This window comes from Erythrolamprus reginae, chromosome 1 (genome assembly GCF_031021105.1).
Source record: "Erythrolamprus reginae isolate rEryReg1 chromosome 1, rEryReg1.hap1, whole genome shotgun sequence".
NCBI lineage: Eukaryota > Metazoa > Chordata > Lepidosauria > Squamata > Dipsadidae > Erythrolamprus > Erythrolamprus reginae.
In genome coordinates this window covers 302,897,111-302,916,298 of record NC_091950.1, presented here as the reverse complement: position 1 = coordinate 302,916,298, position 19,188 = coordinate 302,897,111, and the positions used below count along the sequence as shown (strand labels likewise).

At 40.7% G+C, this 19,188-nt stretch overlaps 1 long non-coding RNA gene and 1 pseudogene across 2 annotated transcripts; one reads left to right on the top strand and one right to left on the bottom strand.

Annotated features, from left to right (window-relative positions):
* The first annotated feature begins 3,705 nt into the window (after window positions 1–3,705).
* Window positions 3,706–17,868, top strand: LOC139157060 (uncharacterized). Of its 2 annotated transcripts, none has more exons than XR_011557412.1 (3): window positions 3,706–4,491; window positions 14,791–14,885; window positions 17,579–17,868. It is a non-coding gene; the product is annotated as an uncharacterized lncRNA (long non-coding RNA). The 2 variants fall into 2 exon arrangements; XR_011557413.1 differs by lacking the exon at window positions 3,706–4,491 and adding an exon at window positions 11,982–12,075.
* On the bottom strand, window positions 7,011–7,632 carry LOC139157058 (protein snail homolog Sna-like; annotated as a pseudogene).
* Window positions 17,869–19,188: the final 1,320 nt, after the last annotated feature.

Below are 19,188 nucleotides of genomic sequence, written 5' to 3'. Positions count from 1 at the left end.
GGCTCAAAATATAGAACATTCAATTGATTTAGATGATTGGGAAAATATTTGGAATTATAATCTTAAACTAACAATATCTACAGCTATAAAGAAAATTTATGTAAAATGTTTTATCATTGGCATCTTGCTCCAGTAAGACTAAGAAAAATCTATCCAGGGATCTCCCATGAATATTCTTACTAGGCATGATTGACCCAAAAATAAATAAGGACAACAGATACCTGATCATACATTTGATAACTGCATCAAGAATCTGCTGTGCACAAGAACATAAGAAAGACACTGTGCCCACCAATGTACATATCAAAAATAAAATATTGGAACTGGCAGAAATGAATAGATTAACAATGAGGATAAAAGAGAAAGAAGATTCAGTTTTTTATAAAATATCAGATAAACGGTATAATTGGTAGCCAAAAACAAATACACAAATAGGTAAAGAAATAAAGAAAGAAATAAGAAGATAAACAAATCAAACATAATACAGAGAGGTGATTTTAAAGAAACTATGAAGAAAGATGTTTGGACATGATAGAATTATAGGCAGGAAAGAATGGAATTAAATGACCGCTTATTAATGAAAGGTGAGGTATGCTAATTTGATGAGCAATGACTTTAATTACTGATTAATAATTTATTTTCTAGCACTAATATAACTTATGATTAGTAACTAACAATATAATATTATAAGGGAAGGAATATGAAAAGGCAAATATGCTAAATGATATGAAAAACTATAAGTAAGAACAAAGTAGTAAAGAGAGGGCAAGGTCATCTCTCTTGTTTTTATTTTATTTTAAAAAAATAGTTTTTATTTCAAATATATACATAGACAAGACAAAACAAGGACAAAACTTTACATCTCTCTTGTGTTTAACACTAAGCTCTTTGTGGTTTGTTTCCCTTCATTCAAGTATATTTTTGAATGAACTGTATATTTGTAAATGTGTTGCATTTTATTTGTTATTTTTTAAAACAATAAAATCTAATTTAAAAAAAAATAGGTCAGATTCTAAAGATGAAACTGAAATACTTTGGCCACCAAGTGAGAAGGAAGCTTTGTCTCACTGGAGAAAATCTTAATGTTGAGAAAGATTGAGGGCAAAAGAAGAATGTGATAACAGAGAATAAATTGACTAGATAGAGTTACTGAAGCAATAGGCGTGAGCTTAAATGGATTCCAGAAGATGGTAGAAAACAGGAAGGCCTGGAGGAACATTGTCCATGGAGTCACAATGGGCCAGACATGACTTTGCAACTAACAATAATAACAAATATGTATTCTGTTCTGCTGGGCTCTCTGGTAGGAGCCTCCGGAAAATTCAAGGGTACAAATTTCAGACACACACACATGTTTGAAAATTCAAAACAATGTTCTTTATCACAAAATTCAAAATAAACTAAGCACTCTTTTTGTATTGCAAAGAGCACTCGTCCCAAAACAACCAGGTAGTCTGTACAATTTCCCTTAAGCAGTCATTAAGTACTTAGCTAGCAGCTGTGAAGAAAACCTCACACCCCTTCTTCTTCCAATGAAGTGAGACACACACACACACACACGTTGCTCTGCTTTGGTTTCAAAGGCATGAAATATCAACAAACGAAGTCCAGAAAACAGCAACATAGGATTCCTGAAGAACTGCGATCAGATACTCTTCAACAACGGCCAAACCCACATGCTGCTATTTATAGCAGCAGCCCTAATTACTGGAGCCCCTCCCCAAACACAGGTGGCTTCTCTTATCTCCTATAATATGTCCTTACTTGGTCTCTTCTACGCATAATTCTGCGCTTGCGTGGGTCCAAGACGTCTTCATCCGAATCAATGGAAGATAATGGAGATTGACTGCCTGGGCTGTGTGCCAAGCCCCCCTCTTCCAAGTCACTCCCACCTTCTTCTTCGTCTGAGGAAACTAAACTCTGAACTGACTCTGTCGTCAATAACACAGGCCTATGACATGTTGAAGTTTCCCCTGCATCCACCTCAACATTCCCTGGGGCAGGAGCTGGGCCAGAGCCAATCACAACAATATTCATATACAAATGTAGTCAAAGAAATATATGTAAGAATGAACATTTTTGTGACAGATGACATAAATAGCCCCTAGCTTAATTGAATGCAAAAATAATTGACATATTTTTAACCATTGTTTCCCAGGCATTGTTGGGGACTGGAGAACACCGTGACTGTTTCCAGAGTGAAATTTCTAAGTATTGTTTGATGGACAGGGAGGTGGCTAAGCATTCCTTTGACTTCTGAAACGCTGTCTTTGGACAGATGAGACCAAAGTGGATATGTTTGGCTGCAATCCACAGTACCACATTTGGCAAAAACCAAACACTGCAAATCAGCACAAACATTTCATACCAACCATCATGCATGGTGGTGAAGGGGGAATGATTTGGGCTTGTTTTGCAGTCACAGGTTCAACTGAGTTGACCATGAATTCTTCTGTATACCAAAGTATTATGGAGTCACATGTGAAGTCATCTGTTTGACAACTAAGAACAGCCAACATTGTGTCATGCAACAGAGGACAATGATCCCAAGCACACCAGCAAAATGACCATAGAATAGCTGAAAAGGAAAAGAATCAAGGTGTTGCAATGGCCCAGTCAAGGTCCAGTTATGGTTTATAGAGTCAACATATTGCCTCCAACAGCCTGGATCTTTGTTTTACCAACCTAGGAAGGATGAAAGACTGAGTCAACCTACACAAAGTTATGCAGTTGTCTACATTCAAAGGCAAATCATGATCCTAGGGCAAATCATATGAAAACATATGAAGAATCTTTAGGACAAACAAACATAAAGCATCTAAACAAAGAAAATGCTGACTGAACAAACCCGAACTCTGGTCTTTTCCTCATCTGCTTCTTACCATGGACAATTTTTCCCCAAAAACTACTTATTTTCTTCTTTGTCATAATATTGTCCTCTTCTTGTCCCCAAAATGTATCTCAGAGAGCTAATTCCACAAGTCTACAACTCTTAAAGTTGCTATGGATATGAAACAGTGTACTAAAACCTTCTCAAGTATCTTGATCAAGAAGAATGTATGTGTAATAGGACACTTAAGACTTATATAGAGCTTCATAGTGCTTTACAGCCCACTCTAATTGGTTTATAGAGTCGGCATTATTGTCCCCAACAATCTGGATTCTCATTTTACTGATCTCAGAAGGATGGAAGTCTGAGTCAACCTTGAGCCAGTGACAATTGATAGAATTAGCTTGGAATACTGCACCATCGTGACTCTTAATGTTTTTGGAAAACCATAAGAAGACATCCCCTGGATTGTGTGATTTTTTAAATTACCATTTTTATTGAATGTCAACAAATGGTATATAGTTACCAGTGTCCACACAAATCAAAATCATGTAGTTCAATTAAATATTGCAACATTGCACAATAAAATTATTGCTTGCACAACCTGAAACACACATTTTACTATACAGATTACACAATAAACACATTAGGTCCCTCAAAGGTCTACAGCTTTTTTTAAATTACCATTTTTATTGAATGTCAATAAATGGTATATAGTTATATATAAAAAATGTTTTTTAAAAAAATCAGTATAAAATTGTGGCACAAAAATATATAAATAGCAGCGTACCTTTGAAATGTAAACATACACTTTTGGGTTTTTTCCATCTTTTGTTGTTGATGTGGAAAAAATGTACAATAGAAATGCATTCAGGAGGCACCTGTCAATAAATTTAATTAGCTCTTTTGGCACACACCTAGGCAGCCTTCCCTGCCCAGGCAGATATTGAATCACCTGACAAGTGCCTGCTATTAATCACAATTCTTTTGAAAATAAGTAGTTGTTAAAAAAAAGTCATATTCACAGGTGTTTGAGTGCATAGCTGCTCATCTAAACAGGAGCCTTGCTTTTAATAGCTACCCACTGCCTTCTGTAGACATAAGTCTTTGAAGCATTGCAAATTATCCCTCTGCTGACCCAGAACTAATGAAATACTGTATCCCTGAATAGCTGCACTAAGGAGAGTTTGAGATGGTGGGGAGGTGTTAATGCTTGCTGCCTTTTGTTTAGCGGCATACCAATTCAGGATCATGAGTTACTGTGAATCTATTATTTTAGTCATCTTCTTTTTAAGGGTAAAAACAAAAGACTAATCTTTCAGGCTAGGTAGGCATGAGACTCTGAATATTTTTCCCATTTGTAAAACTTTGTGAATACTATTAACATTTCCGGTTCCGGCAGCAACTGAGGAAGATCGAGGAGAGGTGAGCACTGATGTGAATGACGGCTTAAAAACACCTTATAACTCTTTTCTCAATCCTTTTTTTTCAATCTTTGGGGTCCCCTGCTCTTTGAGGACCTGGATTTGGAGTTGGACAAGCGTTAGCTGTCTAGAAACTGAGAGCAGACTAGCCTTGGTGGCAGTTGCAGCTCCATGGTGCCAGAAAGATGGCGGCTACGTTTTGAAGAACAGTTGACGAAATGAGAGGTGGTAAAGGAGGTGAGCAGAGAAGCTGAGAGAACTGTAGAAAGACTGTGGGTGTCTGAAAGACTAGACTGTGCCCGAACGTCTCAGCTGAAGTTGCCTGCAAGGAAACTGCTTGTGGGAACAAGTGGGTGAGAGTGGCTGGAGGAATGGCGAGGATGGTGAGTGTCAGCGGGGGGTGCAGCTGAAGGCAGAGGATGGAGCTCGCGGCACCCTCACCACAGGAAGGAGGAAAGTCCCATGCAGACATAACCAGCGGGAGCAGCTGGAGAAAGCACTGGTGGCATGAGTGGAATGAGTGAAGGGTAATGACAGTAACAGCGGAGAGAGAGAGGTGGCATAATCTCTCAGCTTGCAAAGGAGAACCTAGTCAGAGCCAACAGATGAGAGCAACCAGAAGAAATCATTAGGTGACCTGGAACTCGGACAATCTCTCCCAGTGGTTTCAAGTAGATATTAAACAGCAGGGGGGAGAGGACAGAGTTATGAGGAACCCCACAAGGGAGGGACCTAGCAGTCGACCTCTGACCCCCTGCTAGCACTTATTGTGACCAACCAGAGAGGTAGGAGGTGAATCACAATAAGTCCCTCCCACTCCTATGCACTCCAGCCAGCACAGTATGTTAATGATACTCAGCTATACATCACCACCCCGTTTCCACTCAGTGAAGCAGTGGAAGTAATGTGCTGGTGTTTGGAGGCTGTTGGAGTTTGGATGGGCATTAACAAGCTCAGACTCAATCCCAACAAAATGGCGTGCTTGCTCTCCCCATCCCCCTGCCAGCCCACCCGGAACATTCAAAATAAGAAAAACCTTCGCCGGCCTCCGCAGAAAAGAAAGGAAGAGAGAGAAAGAGAGAACAAGAGAGAGAGAGAGATCAACAGACAGAATGAGATAGAGAGAAAGAGATAGCAAGAGAGAGAGAACAAGAGAGAGAGAGAAAGCAAGAGAGAGAGAGAAAGAAAACAAGAGAGAAAGCAAGAGAGAGAGAAAGAAAACAAGAGAGAGAAAGCAAGAGAGAGAGAAAGAAAACAAGAGAGAGAAAGAGAACAAGAGAGAGTGAAAGAGAGAGAGCAACAGACAGAGTGAGATAGAAAGGAGAGAGGGAGAGAGAAAGTGAGAAAAAGAGAGAGAGAACGAGGGGGAGAAAGAGAGAGAGAAAGAGAAAGAAAGAGAGAGAGAGGAGAGGAAAGAAGAGAAAGAGTGAGAGGGAGGAAGAAAGAAAGAAAGAGAGAGGAGAGAGGAAGGAAGAGTGAGAGAGAGGACGAAAGCAAGAGAGAGAGAGTGAGTGAGAGTGAGAGAAAGAAAGAAAGCAAGAGAGAGAGAGAGAAGAGTGGAAGGAAGAGAGAGAGATGATAGAAAAAAGGGGAGAAAAAGAGAAATGAGAAAATAATTGAGGCAGAGTATAACAGGAAAGATAGAGAAACAAAAGAGAGAGAAAAGTGACTCTTGATTTAAAGCATATGATAAAAAGCACCCAAATAATAACAGAGAAACCCCTCCCCCTAGTCCTCACCTGTTTTTGGAAATGGTCCAAAAGTTCACACACACACACACACACACAGACAAGGGGGGGAGGCAGGGATGGAAAAAGAGAGAAGTGAGAAGGGGAAGGAATGAGAGGAAGAGGGAGAAATGAGAAACAAATGAGACAGAAAAGGGGGAGAGACAGGAGAGAGACCCAGAAATGAGAACAGTGGTAGAAATTTGAGGAGGGATGATTGATTATTAAATATGGATTGACTATGGAATATTGGTAAAATATATATTTAGGTGTTGTTTAATATTAGGATGTATTAATTTTTAAAAAGGGATTAGAATTTTAGAACTATATAGAATTACATAGGTAATATTAATGGAAGATACATATGATAAGGGGTTTATGATATGTACTGTATGATTTTATGAGTTTGCATTATGAATTTAAAATATACTTGGAAATGTAGAAGATTGATGAAAGTTAATAATAGTAAATGCTAAGTGCCTGAACATTAATTGAGCTCGTAAATATTGAATGAAATTATAGAAAAGTATAATTTAGGGAAATATAATAATTGATGCATTGGTGTTCAGGTAGATTTTCATAGTATTACTAGATTACTATAATACTATGATAAATATTTAAGAAATGAAGATTTTAAAGCATGGATTTATTAACAGTTGTGTTTTTGGTTTTGCTGGTTGTTTTAGTTTTAATAGTAATAGATTTTGGTTTTGTTTTATTATTAATTTCCTTTAATAAAAAAGAAGGGAATTTTTTCTTGTTTGTTTGTTTGTTTGTTTGTTTGTTTGTTTGTTCGTTCGTTCGTTCGTTCGTTCGTTCGTTCGTTCGTTCGTTCGTTCGTTCGTTCATTCATTCATTCATTCATTCTTTTATGCTGCCCAGTCCTGAAGGGACTGCTGCTCAGACACTATACTTTTCCGCCCACGCCGAAAAAAAATTAGAGGGAACATTGGCTACAATATATGGCTTTGCCTGGGGGAGTCGGGATTCAATGGGATTCAAAGGGTTCCAATTCAGCCTGTTTCTACACTAATACTTCTTAACATCTGAACGGGTCTGTAGATGAGCATGGAGATTGGAGCGGTCAGCAAAGTCTGGGCAACATTGTGTGCAGGAAAATGGCTTTTCCCCAGTGTGTATTCGAATGTGGCCCTGCAGGAGCTATGGCCTTGAGAGTGCTTGCTGCAGATCTTACACACACAGGGCAAGGTATGGCTTTGGATGTGCATCTTGAGAGACCCCAAGCTCACATATTCCTTTTCGCAATATTTACAGCTGAAAGATTTCCTGGTCTAGGAATCACAATGCAACTGTCTGTGTTTGGGAAAGCCAGCTGAGGAGGCTGGGCTGGGTGGGCCATAGTTGGTCTTGCTATCTTCCTCTTCACTCAACAAGAAGGTCAGGTCCAGGGGTTTGGAATTGGGGGTGGGTGCACAAGATGCACTTTTATTGTACTCTGATTCAGAGTGAAGAAGGTAGAGAACAGCCCAGTGTTCCAGACTAGAGGGGGGTAGTAAAAGTCAAGAGATTTGTGAGATTTGTATTTGTGGTACAAAAATGGAGAGATGGTCACTGTCTGGCTTTCCAAGTCACTGTAATTGGACTTCTTGCTGGCCAAAAAGTGTTTACTGATGAGGAAGGAGTAGGGCATCTTTCCGATACAAGAGCATTCATGAGGAATATGCCATGTATGTGCATGCAGTGGCTGAAGGAGGTTTTGTGTAGTGGCTGTATTGAACTTCGGTGTATTTGCAGAAAACAAGCTGTCACCAGTGTCCACATTAGTTCAATTAAAGATTGCAACATTGCACAATAAAATTATTCCTTGCATAGCATGAAACATATATTTTACTATACAGATTACACAATAAACACACTAGGTCCCTGAAAACTCTACAGCATTCGTTTTCTATGCATATGTAAAATTCTCCCTTCTTCCTTTAGCCAAATTCTTTTGTTTCAGTTGCCTCCCAGTAGCTCCACGGGAGCCGAGCTCTATAGCTCTATCACATATTTTTCAGTGAATATTCAGAAGCCACAGCATGCAATGCAACTCTTGTTCATATGGACCGACACTTGATCCAGCATGAAATTCTAATTATATATTCTCACCATATTGAATGGGTTTTCAAGGAACAGATTTAGGTGGCATTTCAGCTAAGATTTTTCTGGTGCGATTGCAGCTATTCAGAATGGCTCTTAGATTAGCATCCAGGGGTTTCTGCTATATTGAGGTACTGTCCCCTTTGGAGGGGGACAATAATATAACAACTCTTATGTCAGTTTATATATGGAAATTGAAATTGGGATTCAGGTTTGAGCAATAACAATACAATAAGATTGTTCTGGCTGCATCTAATGGTAAATCCGCAATTTTTCATATAATGATACATTCCAAATACAGTGATACCTTGTATTACAAATTCCTCGTCATATAAACTTTTTGAGATACAAACCCGGGGTTTAAGATTTTTTTGCCTCTTCTTACAAACTATTTTCACTTTACAAACCCACTGCCGCCGCTGGGATGCCCTGCCTCCAGACTTCTGTTGCCAGCAAAGCACCCCTTTTTGCACTGCTGGGATTCCCCTGAGGCTCCCCTCCATGGGAACCCCCACCTCCGGACTTCTGTGTTTTTGTGATGCTGCAGGGGAATCCCAGCAGTGGAAAAATGGGTGCTTCGCTGGCAAACGGAAGACCGGAGGTGGGGTTTCCCAGCGAGGGGAGCCTCAGTGAAATTGCAGCATTGCAAAAACAGAGGTCCAGAGGTGGGGTTTCGAGGACTTCAGTGTTTTTGCGATGCTGTGATTTAACTGATGCTCCCTTTGCTGGAAAACGCCACCTCCGGACTTCCTTTGCCAGCAAAGCGCTCGTTTTTGCAATGCTGGGATTTCCCTGCTGGGATTCCCCTGCAGCATCGCAAAAACATAGCAGTCCAGAGGTGGGATTTCCCATGGAGGGGAGCCTCAGGGGAATCCCAGTAGCGCAAAAACGGGCGCTTCTGCTGGCAAAAGGGGTGAATTTTGGGCTTCTACACATTAATCGCTTTTCCATTGATTCCTATGGGAAACATTGTTTTGTCTTACAAACTTTTCACCTGAAGAACCTTGTCCTGGAACCAATTAAGTTTGTAAGACAAGGTATCACTGTACTTGGCATGTAAATCAGAAGTGACTTTGTATTTTTAAAACATACTAATTTTTGTAACAATTCTTCGATACAGTTTAACTTTATCGATACAGTGAGACAAATGTGATACAAGTTCACATCAGCTAAAAAGTTCTGCTTGAACCGTTCTACATTTCCAAATTAGGTTATTACTCAATCGTGTTAGATGTCCTCTCTTGCTCCTTCTTGGAATACAGAAGTACTGCTGACACAATGATTGACTAAAGATCAGCCTTCTTCAATATTTGAACACTCTGCTGGAGTATAAGTACATTGAGGAACCATAGGAAATAAGATGACCTAAGGACATAATATTAGTGAATTTGATTATGTTTGACAATGTTTTGTCAGTTTTTGTTATGGATTATGAGTATATTTCAATCTGTTTCTCACAAAGAGGAAACAATCTAACCTCTCTCCTAATATAAGAAACAAATAATGATTCTTTATACTTGTGTAGTAATAATTGTGCAATAATTTGTGTAAATTCTACTAATACAAAAGATGGGTAGAGAAGAATGCAGGGCTCCTAGGACAACTATGATGTAAAAGTCAGTGGAAAAGGAAAGAGAAGCCATCTTAATAAGAGAGAGAGAGATGAGAAACACCAAGATATACTTAATATGGAGGATAAAATAGGAAGAAATTGTCTAGTGGCTCAAAATTGGGATGTGAATGAATTTGATTGGATGTATTGAATTTAAACATTTAAAAAATGAATATTAATTAAGGAACCAAATACTCAAATGAAATTTCACGGGAAGCTTTTTAAGTGTTGGAAAGATAAAAGAGCTAACCAATGTTAGTTCTTTGAAGATTTGAAGAATTATAAAATAATTAAAGCAAATTGCTCCAAAAATCCTAATAAGAAAAACACAGAAATCAAACAAGACAACAGTACTTTGACAAAAATATCCCCTTAACAAGTTGAAGCATTCAGCCACATTAGTTACAACTCTTATTCCTTCTGTCTTCTCTGAATTTAGTGATTTTAGGGCAGCCCCTCAGTTGTCCTCTCAAACTTTGATTTTTAGACCCATAATGGAAACAATTGGAGCATTAACAATGTGAACAGAACCATGGTGGTACAATATTTAGAATGCAGTACTGCAGGCTACTTCTCTTGACTACCGACTGCCTGCAATTAAGCAGTTGCAACCTCACCAGGCTCAAAGTTGACTCCGCTTTCCATCTTCGTGGTCGGTGTTGGGGGAAATAGGCTGACTCTGTAAACCACTTAGATAAGGCTATAAAGCAGTATACAGTGGTACCTCATTTTACGAACGCCTCTTCTAACGAACTTTTCAAGATACGAACCCGGTGTTTAAGATTTTTTTGCCTCTTCTTCTGAACTATTTTCACCTTACGAACCCAAGCAGCTGCTGCTGGGATGAAGGGGTTTCTTTTTTCCATCTTTTTTGAAGAAAGAAAAGGGAGGGGCTGCTTGGAGTAGGAAATTTTTTTCCGAGAACAAGGTGCTTGCAAAGGAATTGAAAGGGTGTCTTTTTAAGAAAGAAAAGGGAGGAGGGAGGGGCAGCTTGGGGGAGGAAAATTTTTGCCGAGAACAACCTGCTTGCAAAGGAACTGAAAGGGTGTCTTTTTAACCCTGCTGTTCTGTTCGAAAAAACTTCCTAATGTTATGTTCGGGTCACATACGACCTGGACCAAAAACTCTTCATTTGAAGTGCTTATGTTTGGTCAATTTGAAAACTTTTTTCACTTGGAAAGTAGTCTGAACATTTCTGCACACAATGATATGAAAATTGAAATGAAAAAAGTAAATCTTATTGGTTTATTTTGCGGATATATTGCATGCCCCCCCGTTTTTGTGAATTTTTTCAATTTATGGATAGTTTTGCTTTCAAAATCCATTCTATTTTATTAAAGTTGGTGTGGGATTGGTAGCTTGAACATTTCTGAACATAATGATATGAAAATTGAACTGGAAAAATTGATGCATATTGGTTTATTTTGTTGATGAAATGCATGCCCCTCCGTTTTTTTGAAATAGTCTTCACTTTATGGATAGTTTTGCTAGCAAAATCCATTCTATTTTACTAAAGTTGGTGTGGGATTGGTAGCTTGAACATTTCTGAACATAATGATATGAAAATTGAACTGGAAAAATTGAAAAAATTGAACTGGAAAAATTGAAAAAAATTCACAAAAACGGGGGGGCATGCATTATATCCACGAAATAAACCAATAAGATTTACTTTTTTCATTTCAATTTTCATATCATTGTGTGCAGAAATGTTCAAACCTGTTTCCAGGTGAAAAAAGCTTTCAAAAAGACCAAATATAAGTACCTAAAATGATCAATTTGCAGTCTGGGTCAAATAGACCCGGGAACATAACATTAGGGAGGGGTTTTTTTTCAGCAAGAAAGAAACCCCCCACCCCCCCAAAAAATTCTCATAGAGAGAACCCCTGAAATGATGAAAACTCATGGAATTTCAAGTTTCAGATATGCAGGGAAAATGTTTTACAGGGACTCAAACTTGGTTTCGGGTCACATACGACCCGAACAGAACAGCAGGGTTAAGAAAAAAAGGGAGGGGCGCCCCCCTTGCCTTTCTTCCTTCCCACTCACCCTTTAGCCTAGCCTTGCTTCTTCCACCCACCCCCTTTAGCTGCTCCTCCCTGCACGCTGTTCGCCTCCCTTCTAAAGTTTGGGATTTTCCTGTTTCATCTTACGAACTTTTCACCTTACGAACCTCCTCCTGGAACCAATTAAGTTCGTATGATGAGGTACCACTGTATAAGTCAAAGTGCAATTGCTGCTATCCGTGAGACTGATGGTTAGCTGGATCATTGCAGCACCAAACAAACAACTGAAATCAGTGATTTTGAAGACTGCTGTCTTCGGCGAACCCAACAAAGTTCGGGTTTGGAAGATTCGGACGAACTTGGCGGCAGAGTTCGGGTAAGTCCACTGAACCCGCTTTCTCCTCCCCCTCAGCAAGGTCAACCACGCCTCTTCCCAACCTCACTCCCTCCTCCTCCTCCTCTTCTTCCTCCTCCTCCCGTCTCCCACCTCCCGACCGGCCGACAGTTCCCTGGTGTTCGCTTTCATCTGGTGCCGCCTAGCTCCTCCTCCTCCTCCTCCTCTTCTCAGAAGATGACAGCCGGGCAGTGGCACAGAGGCTGGGGGAGTGGGGGGATGCCCCTCTACCTGCCACCACTTTGGGGTGGAGGCAGAGAAATTCCTCCTCCTCCTCCTCCTTCTCCTCTTCCTTCCTCCTCCTCCTTTCTTTCTCTTCCTCCTCCACCGGCATTCAAAGGACTGCCTCCCATGCCTCCTCTTCGACTGCTGTTTTCCCCCACTGTTTCCCCCCTTTGCTTACATGCAGCATGGAAAGAAAGCGATCTCCCTTCCCCTGTGTTTTCTGGAGTGCAGGGCAGTGCTGGTACAGCTTGGGGAAGGAAGGAATGAAGGGGCTTTGGGGAGGAGGCGGAGAAATTCCTCCTCTTCCTTCTCTTCTTCTTCCTCCTCCCTTCCTCCTCCTCCTTCTCCTCTTCCTTTCCTCCTCCTCCTCCTCCTTCACTAGCATTCAAAGGACCACCCACCACACCTCCTCTTCATCCGCTATATTCCCCCACTTTTCCCCCCTTTGCTTACATGCAGTGTGGAAAGAAAATGACCTCTCTTCCCCTGTGTTTTATGGAGTTCAGGGCAGTGCTGGTACAGCTTGGGGAAGGAAGGAATGAAGGGGCTTTGGGGAGGGGGTGGAAAATTCATCCTCTTCCATCTCTTCCTCCTCCCTTCCTCCTCCTCCTTCTCTTCATTTCCCCCCTCCTCCTTTCTTTCTCTTCCTCCTCCACCCAGCTCTGACCATCCTGCCCCATGAGTGTCCTTCTAATTCCTCACATGGGCCAGGAGCGCTCTGAGCTCTGGTCCCCTGCCAAGCACAGCTGCCGGTGGGATTTCCCCTCAGCCTGACTTCCACACAGGCCGGGTGGGAGGGACTGAAAAATCCTTCCATTAACGTGCCTGCAAAGCCAAGGGAGGGGGGAAAAAGAGACTTGGCCATGCAGTTTGGAAGGGGGGACGTTGAACTGCAGAACTTGGTCTGGGGGGCAGTGCTGTGGCCCCGAGCTGTGCAGCATTCATTCTGCCTCCTCCTTCTTCTTCCAACTGCTCATGCGCACCCTCATCCCCAACAACTGCGCTCTCTCCCAACAATCAAGAAGCCTTTTCACTTTTTTTGGCCTCTTATTTGTTCTGTGAGGAGCAGGATCAATAGGAGGAGGAGGTGGTGGTAGGTGCACGTCTCTCCTCTTCCCTCACCCTCCCACCCACCGCCCGCTTGAAGCTGTTGGCCAGGATCCTGAAGCCCTGGGGGGGAAGTGTCAGGCTTCATCAAACAGGGGATGGCCATGAGCTGGGGCTTCCATTCTCCTTGAAAGTTTTGGGGGACGGTGGCAGGCAGAGGGCAATCCCCCCCACTCCCCCAGCCTCTGCACCACCAAGTCTCTTTTTTTCCCTCCCTTGGCTTTGCAGGCACGTTAATGGAAGGATTTTTCAGTCCCTCCCACCCGGCCTGTGTGGAAGTCAGGCTGAGGGGAAATCCCACCGGCAGCTGCGCTTGGCATGGGACCAGAGCTCGGAGCACTCCTGGCCTATGTGAGGAATTAGAAGGATGCTCATGGGGCAGGATGAGCAGAGCTGGGTGGAGGAGGAAGAGAAAGAAAGGAGGAGGAGGAAAAAAGGAAGAAGAGGAGGAGGAGGAAGGGAGGAGGAAGAGGAGAAGGAAGAGGAAGATTTTCTCCTCCCCCTCCCCAAAGCCCCTTCGTTCCTTCCTTCCCCAAGCTGTACCAGTGCTGCCTTGCACTCCAGAAAACACAGGGGAAGAGAGATTACTTTCTTTCCACGCTGCATGCAAGCAAAGGGTGGAAAGAGCGGACAAAGAGGATGTGTGGGGGACGGTCCTTTGAATGCCGGTGGAGGAGGAAGAGAAAGGTTTTGTCTGACAGGGGCCACCGGCTGCTATGGCAGAAGACAGGAAGACGGGGCCTACGTCAATGCAGAACCCACCCCCCGCCCCTTTCCAAAGAGCACCAGGCTGATCTAAGGCTGCCGTGGGCAATGGGCGCAACAGGCGATTGGTGCAGACTTTGGTTTTGTTTCCTGCTTGGCAGCCAATCAGTATTACTCTGAGTTGCAGGACAAACAAGGTGATGTCGTGGCCTTAACTTCCTTATTTGTTTAGTCCAACCTTGGCACTTTTAAGACTTGTGGACTTCAGCTCCCAAAGTTTCTTCAGCCAGCTTCATTGAGTCAGAGCCGTCCCCGCCTCCCCCTCCCACCCACCGCGGTGTTCGAGGGAATGCCGAACCTGAAAAAAGTTTGGGTTCGGGTTCGAGGGAATGCGGAACACCACAAAGTTCGGTACGAACCCCAACTATGCGAGTTTGGTTCGCCCAACACTACTGCTGTCATGTTTATACTAAATCCATTTCTCTCCTATTAAAATAGTTCATATTTTGTATTTCATGGCTAGACCATGTAGATATTAGCATAGTCTCTAGTTGAGCTATCATGCATTTATCTTTAGGCCCACCAGGATCATAAAGATAAGTGGAGGTAATTCAAGCATTAATCCTCATGTTTATGTTAAACTCATTTATCTCCTAACAGTGTTTTCTAGTTCATGGCTCGACCACATAGAAGGCTGGTACGCTCATAAGGGTGATTTCAATATTCTCTTCCTGTCTTACGAAGAAATGAAAAAGGTAAGATGTTTTTGTGTTGTGTAGTGATATATGAACAACCATCAAGTACAGAAAGCTTTAGAAACAACGGGATGTGTAAATAATTTATTCCAATAGGGAGCAGCAGAGGTTACCAGAGAGTCACTCTTGGTTATCTGTAAACTTAAGGACTGCTGAGATCTCTGAAGAAAAATAAGTTTCTGTCTCTTCAAAAGGAAAGGAGGATAATAAGGGAAGCTACAGTGTTTTTACCTTGATATCAAAAAAGATTAATAAAAGATGTCTTTGTGAGCACTTGGCTGGTCATGCTAGAATTCACAGGATGCATGTCTTATAAGCAGGTTCAGCAAAACAAAATTGATTTAATTTTTAACAGATTTACATAATAAATAAGGGAAATTCAATTAGCAAAATGCACCTGCAATTAGCAAAATTTTAACTAAAGTTTATTATTATATTTTTCTGTTTGGGCTCATAAGAGTTTGATTCAACGCAAATGTATTTTTAAGAGAGGTAAGGCATTTTTTAGCCTGGTTTGGGAATTGGACAACCTCTGATGCAGTCAAAACTGCTAAGAATATAAGAGTCTGAATCAAAAATATATTGTAACTAAGAATGTTTCTCAACCACGTGCCTCTTGAAAATATTTACCAGATGTCCTAAAGCAGCATTTCTTTGTTTCATTCATTGATATTGCTCCTATGTACAGCTTTCATTAAAAAAATACTTTATCTCAAAGTATTTTTTTTCAGTAGGAAAAGAATTAAAGTTTAATATACAAGATATGGATAAGGAAGCAATAATCTTGTGAGTTCTTCAAGTATATCAACAACATTTTCCGTCGATTCCCCATTATTATAGATGAACTAATTTAAAGCTGTATCAAATTGCAGGATCTGGTAGAGTAGTAATAATTCATAATCTTGGGCTACGATTTTGGAATATGCCAGGATTACTTCCATAATCTGAAAGGCATTCTAAAGTGATAGGAACATATCCCAATAGCCTCTATTTCTGCTGTCTCTCCATGAAGTTGTGTTTGCCTCATCAGCAGCCTATTTTTAGGAGCCGCAAGCCTTTCTTAGCTGTGCCAATGTTGAACTGCTGTCCTCCTTTCACCTGAACAAATTTTGGGCATGGATATAATCCAATCTGTTTCAATTATTATTTTATTGGTTGCACAGTTGAATTATATTTTGGAAATGGGATTGTTTTAGCTCATACTGACCACTTTAGGATGGTGGAGACACAACCTCTTCTGTCTCTACCTTAGGTTTTCTCCTCCGCCACAGGTGATGTGGGTCACACGGTTAGAATACTGCTTTGAAAGTTAGCAAGTCCTTGTTTGAAATCCAAGTGCTGATGCATGATGGGGTGATCTTTCTGTTAGTCTCTCTAGCACCTTGTTGGGAACTTGAAAGGAGTACCATTCCTCGGGCATCTGCTTGGCAACAGTGATGTCACTGGCTAATCATTTCAACCTGGAATAAAGGGAATCACTCAACAACTTATAGATAAGAGAGAGATTTGCCTTTTATCGTGTCTTCCTTCTGTAATCCAGCTCTAGTTAACAAAGGAAGAAACAGTTTCCTGTCCAAAAACTGTAAATACAGATTTCTAAGTATTGTTTGATGGACAGGGAGGCGGCTAAGCATTGCTTTTACATCTGGAACACTATCTTTGGACAGATGAGACCAAAGTGGAGATGTTTGGCCGCAATACACAATGCCACATTTGGCAAAAACCAAACACTGCAAATCAGCACAAACATTTCATATCAACCGTCATGCACAGTGGTGAAGGGGGAATGATTTGGGCTTGTTTTGCAGTCACAGGTTCGGAATACCTTGCAGTCACTAAGATGACCATGAATTCCTCTGTATAGCAAAGTATTCTAGAGTCACACGTGAAGCCATCTGTTGGACAGCTCAGAACATTGGGTCATGCAACAGAGTACAATGACCTCAAGTACACCAGCAAAATGACCATAGAATGGCTGAAAAAGAAAAGAATCAAGGTGTTGCAATTGCCCAGTCAAGGTCCAGGCCTCAACCTGAGTGACATGCGGTGGTGGGACCTCAAGTGAACATAAACAAATGCTCACAAACTTCAATTAATTGAAGAAATGTTGTAAAGAATAAAGAACGTTGTAAACAAAATGCTTCCAAAATGGAATCAAAATCCTCCCAAATTGTAAATTTTACACACACAGCTTCTCCATTTTGGTTTCCTTTTTATAAAATAAATCATGACATGGTTTATATCATGTTCATCTGAGGTTGTATTTACTTACTTTTAAGAACTGCTAAGACCAGATTCTCAGTATACTTTACACCCCTCTCTGAGTGGTTTACAGAGAGTACCTATATTGCCCCCAACAATCTGGGTCCTCATTTTACCGATCTTGGAAGGGTGGAGGGCTAGGTCAACCTTGAGCCTACTGAGATTTGATCTGCCAAACGTCTGACAGCCAGTGATCAGCAGAAGTAGCTTGAAGTACTTCACTATAACCACTGCGCCACCAACCCATAGAACTGAAACAGGGTATACTTCCTTTATCCATAGGTATACTTCCTGTATATACATTCATTCACAAACCTAGTTACAGAAATATGTGTAACAATTAATTTTTTCATGACAGGATGACATAAATAGCCTCTAGTTTAATTGAACATAAATATACTGTTGACATATTTTTAACCATTGTTTCCCAGGCACTATTGGGGACTGGAAGAACACCATGACTGTTGCCCAGAGTGAAAGGTTTGACCGTGTCTTTAAGGAGAGGATGGAAAAGCTGCCTTTCAGGTTCTGCTGGGATATTCAGGAAGATCCTCAGCCTATTTCCAGCTGAACGGAGGAAAATAATGTGTGATACACATCTTTTGAATCAGAAATGAACCTCCAAGAAGAATCTTTATAGCACCTTGTAATATTTAATTCCCAATTCTACAGGGAACATAGAACCGAGCAACATTAAATTTGGTGTTATTATTAAATATTGTACGGCATTTGTTTATTCATTTGGATTTCCATAGCTCCCTGACTCTGGGTATTATACATGAAAGAGAGACCCACAAAAACAACATGGCAAAACCCATTTATTATATTTTCCGCCTCCCTGAAGATGTATATTGCTTGATTAATTTGCTAATCTTATCTCCAGGGTATAATATTCCAAAGGGAGGAAGTCATCACAGAGAAGGCCCTTTTCCTCTTCCCTACAAGATGCACCTCCCTAATAGATGAGACCTACAACCTACTTTGCTTCCCAGTCTGGTGGGCTAGGGTAACAAAGGACAAGCGGTCTTTCCAACATCCTGGCTCCAAGCCGCATAGAGGTTTAAAGATGGCATTCGGGTTTGTGGATTAGTTCGACTTTGACTAGAGAAAGATTGTAGCTTTCAAAATATAAGATTATTTTCATTTGATAATTTACTGTCTTTTAGATAAAACTAAGAGAACATTTTCTGAATACTAGCTTAGAGTATATTGACTATCAGTTTTTAAAACAGTTTATAGATTGGTTTTATTTCTTAAACTTAGAGTGTGGGTGTAATGTTAATATCTCTGTAATAAAAGAAAGTCAGAGGTCTTTGTTGTGTTTGTTAAATGTATTTTTCCCTTTTGAGCACCTTTAATGTGTTTTGTCATTCCTTTTCTCTTTTATGCCTGTTTCTCTTTTAATATATGGTGATGAAACTTTGTAAAGATACTATAAGTGATACTGGCTTTACACTATTAAGTTCTTCTATTTGTCAATGTCATCACATTAAATAGAACTGGCAAGCTCCTGTCTTTGACTGATGCCAAAAAGAAAAACTTTAAAGCTTACTACAACATGCTAACATAGCCCTAATTTCTTGCCTCTCTCACCTGATATCTCCACCCTCCCCTCTCTTTATGTTTGAAACCCCCCCCCTCCTTTTTTTAGGTGTGTCATGGGGAGAAGCATTGATTGTTAAATGGTGGACATGTTGATTTTTTTTTACCTTTCATTTGGGTGCCCTGAGCAAAATTATTTCACAGTAAATGGCTTATTGGGATGCACTTAGGAAGCAAATTGGAAAAAGGACTTATGGATATTCTGAGAAGTAGCAATTTTGAAGCTATATCAGTAACACATATTTTTCAAATCCATATTTTAATTCCCCACCAATACATATTGGGAATACATTTTAAAAAAGGAATGAAAAGGCAAAAGTGGATTCTGAGAAGGCTTCCTGTGAATTCCATTTTAGCAAGTGAGACAATAGACTCCAAAATATTTTTCAACAACAATGGATATTTTTCAGCAACAATCTTGTCGATTCAGGTTTTTAGA